General features: G+C 37.8%; 1 protein-coding gene across 3 annotated transcripts in view; it reads right to left on the minus strand.

Annotated features, from left to right (window-relative positions):
• The window catches only part of LOC109543329 (adenosine deaminase 2), a 22,434-nt gene extending 22,039 nt beyond the window's left edge, over nt 1-395 (minus strand). For 2 of the 3 annotated variants that reach the window (XM_019913001.2, XM_019913000.2), the window contains exon 1: nt 234-394. The gene's annotated coding sequence lies outside the window, so the exon portion shown is untranslated. Of the gene's footprint in view, nt 1-233 lie in introns of all 3 variants that reach the window. The other variant, XM_019912999.2, reaches the window with a different exon arrangement.
• Nucleotides 396-3,097: the final 2,702 nt, after the last annotated feature.

Below are 3,097 nucleotides of genomic sequence, written 5' to 3' on the forward strand. Positions count from 1 at the left end.
TCTCGGATGCGGTTACATTTTTCTTAATAGAACGTTTCGAATTGCGTCAATTTCCAGAAGCTAATGGAAACATTTTGGCACACATTTTCGCTTTGCGACACCGTGCATCAATATTTCCACTCCTAAGTGCGCATTTTTAGTAAAATAATTGCAGAAAATGCTTCTTTGGAGTTCAGTTGCATAATGGAAGTGATATAAAGGAAAATTCTCCGTGCTTGCGAGTAATTACTGACCTTAGCAGGATCTCGGCAAAACTCGAAAAAGCACTCCAAAGTTTTCACTGAGTAACTGGTAGGCGTTCGATGTTAAATTGCTTAAATGCGTATGCTTTTCTGAAGGTGAACGTTCAGTTTGTCATGAAACAGCTGGCCTGGGTGAAATCCCATTAGACCATTGAATGAGCTTTGAATGTTGCCGCTGATGTTTTTTTGTCGCGCTCGATTAACCGCTCAAGCATCCGTGGTTGCCGGATTTATTGAATTAAAAAAATCCAGCCCGGAAATCCTTAAAAAGTCCATCAGTTCACTTACTAAAAACTCGCCCTTAAAAAGATATTAAATCTCCAAAACTGAAAATTTAGTTCCCAAGCAGCTGAAGGAAATCCAGCGCTGATTCACCCCCTAAGCGAAAAATCAATACGCCAAACTGTACCCTTATGGCGAGCGCCCTCCTGCTTAATACATTCCCGCAGAATAACGTGCCCTCATCAGTGCAGACGGACAAACAAAATGTTGCCAGAGGCCAACAACTACGCGATTCTCTATCACAGATCGTACAAAGTGAATCCGGAAGGATTTCGGTAAGTCCAGAGAAGATCAGCCATGGTTCGTGCAGTTGGTAAACATCGGGGATTGATTGCAGGAAAAGGCTGGACTGGAAAAAAATGAAGAAAAAGAGCGCAAAGGCGCGATCCAAGAAGAAACTTGAGCTGCTCTTCGATAACGATTTGCAGGCTTCGCCAGAGCTGGAATTGCCTCCAAACGCCTCTACTTTTGCGGTTTTTGCCTCTGTTCGCTTAGCTGTTTTGGACAGGTATTTTGCTTGATTCCCGCAAAGTTTTGCATAAAATTGCTTGTTTTTATTAGGTGGATGCGAACGACTACACAGGAACATTTGCAAAGCAGTTGCAGTTTTCCCCTGGTGGACCAGAGCGAATTTGAGAGCGACACGGAAGACAACACGCAAAGCAGCACTTACTTACCAATGAAAGTCTCCAAAGTGGTCGGTTTAGGTTGGTGAAAATGCGAATTTTTGTGCTTGAAAAGGGTCGTTTACAATTTTTTTGCAGGTTTAAAGTCGGTTTTTGAGCTGATTAAGGAAAGCCGCGCTTCGCATCCAGGCTTGTGCACCCGAGCTTTACTTGCTCTACTTGATGTTTTACAAGGTAAAGGTTTAATTAATTTGTGTTGTAAAATCTCGCAAAAATTCACTCTGAAGAAGGGGCTTTTTACATGTAGGCGAAAACTAAGCTGGAAACTTGGACTTTCCTTTTGATTGAGTTGAACATTTGATCAATATTTAAAGTTTTTTCAAGGTTTCCGTCTCCCCTTGTAAACGTCTGGGTTTCAGTCAAAATGTGAAATAAAAATGTTCATAGCGTTTATTTCATATTACGTTTCGGCGACACAACAGTGCCATCATCAGATTAAAATTCAAAACCAACCCATAATTGGGAAACATTGGATTCTTTATAGGCTTGCAAAAAAGCTAATATGTTTTTTGTCAGTAATTGCTCGCAAGCACGGAGAATTTTCCTTTATATCACTTCCATTATGCAACTGAACTCCAAAGAAGCATATTCTGCAATTATTTTGCTAAAAATGCGCACTTAGGAGTGGAAATATTGATGCACGGTGTCCCAAAGCGAAAATGTGTGCCAAAATGTTTCCATTAGCTTCTGGAAATTGACGCAATTCGAAACGTTCTATTAAGAAAAATGTAACCGCATCCGAGACAGACGCTTTTAAAGTTTAACATTTTTGCTTCTAATCTATTAGCACTGTTTTTCAAAATCAAAGTATGCAAAAATTGCGGTCCTAATTTAAGTAGTTTTTGCGCAATTTTACCATTTTTGCTTCTGCATTTTTAGAGGTTAGAACATGTTTGTACAGACTTGACAGAAGAATAGTCACCCAAACGCTCTATTAAAAAGGTATTTTAATATTTATTAAGATATTTTTTACCATTTCTTAGCTAAAAGAAGCTCTTGAACTTTGGCGGTTCTTATATGTGGACATTTTTGCTTCGAACTTTTGAGAGGTTAGCAATTTTCATAAAACTTAAACAGCTATAGACGCTTTGGTAAGCGCTCTAACGAAAAGGTCCTAATGGTTATTTAAGTATTTTTACTGGTTTCCAACATAGACACTTTTAAACGTCGAAGGCTTGAAAAATTCTTTGCTTCTCATTGTTTAGAGGTTAGGAACTTTCCACACAATCTTCAAAAACAAAAATGAATCCTGACGGAAATTCAACCTTTCTATGAGAGAAAATCTCATGCATTTTTGAGGCAAGTTTGGAATTTTTTTTCGCAAATTTTGGAGGTTAGGAATTTTTGTAAAGGCTGAACAAGATAATAGTTTTTCAGACTCCATCAAAAAGGTTCTAATAGTTATTGAGAATTTATCTGCGGCTTTCTACATAAAAGCTCTTAAAGTCCGGCGGATCGTTTTCCATAACTTTGGCTCCTAACTTTTTAAAGGTGGGGATTTTTCAACAAATTCCAAAAGTCGGTTATAGTTTGTGACACGCTCTATCGAAACAGTTCCAATGACTATTTAAATATTTTCATCGGTTTCCGAGGTAGAAAGTTTTCAACATCGACAGCTCTAAAACTTTAACATTTTTGCTTCTAACTTTTTATAGGTTAGGAATTTTTCATCAACTCTATGTAAACAAAAATGAATTCTCCGACGCTCTGTTGAAAAGGTCCTCATCATTATTTACGCATTTTTATAAAAATTTGGCTTTTTCACTTTTTTGCCATTCTGGCTTTTCAATTTTCAAAGGTTAAGTATTTTTTCACATATTCGACATCAAAAGAGTTTTTGTTGCACTTTTTCCAAAAGGTTCTCACAGTCAAGGCGCTTAAACTTCT

The sequence above is a fragment of the Dendroctonus ponderosae genome, unplaced genomic scaffold, assembly GCF_020466585.1.
Source record: "Dendroctonus ponderosae isolate FM_Combo_2020 unplaced genomic scaffold, Dpon_F_20191213v2 Dpon_F_20191213_9, whole genome shotgun sequence".
Taxonomy (NCBI): domain Eukaryota; kingdom Metazoa; phylum Arthropoda; class Insecta; order Coleoptera; family Curculionidae; genus Dendroctonus; species Dendroctonus ponderosae.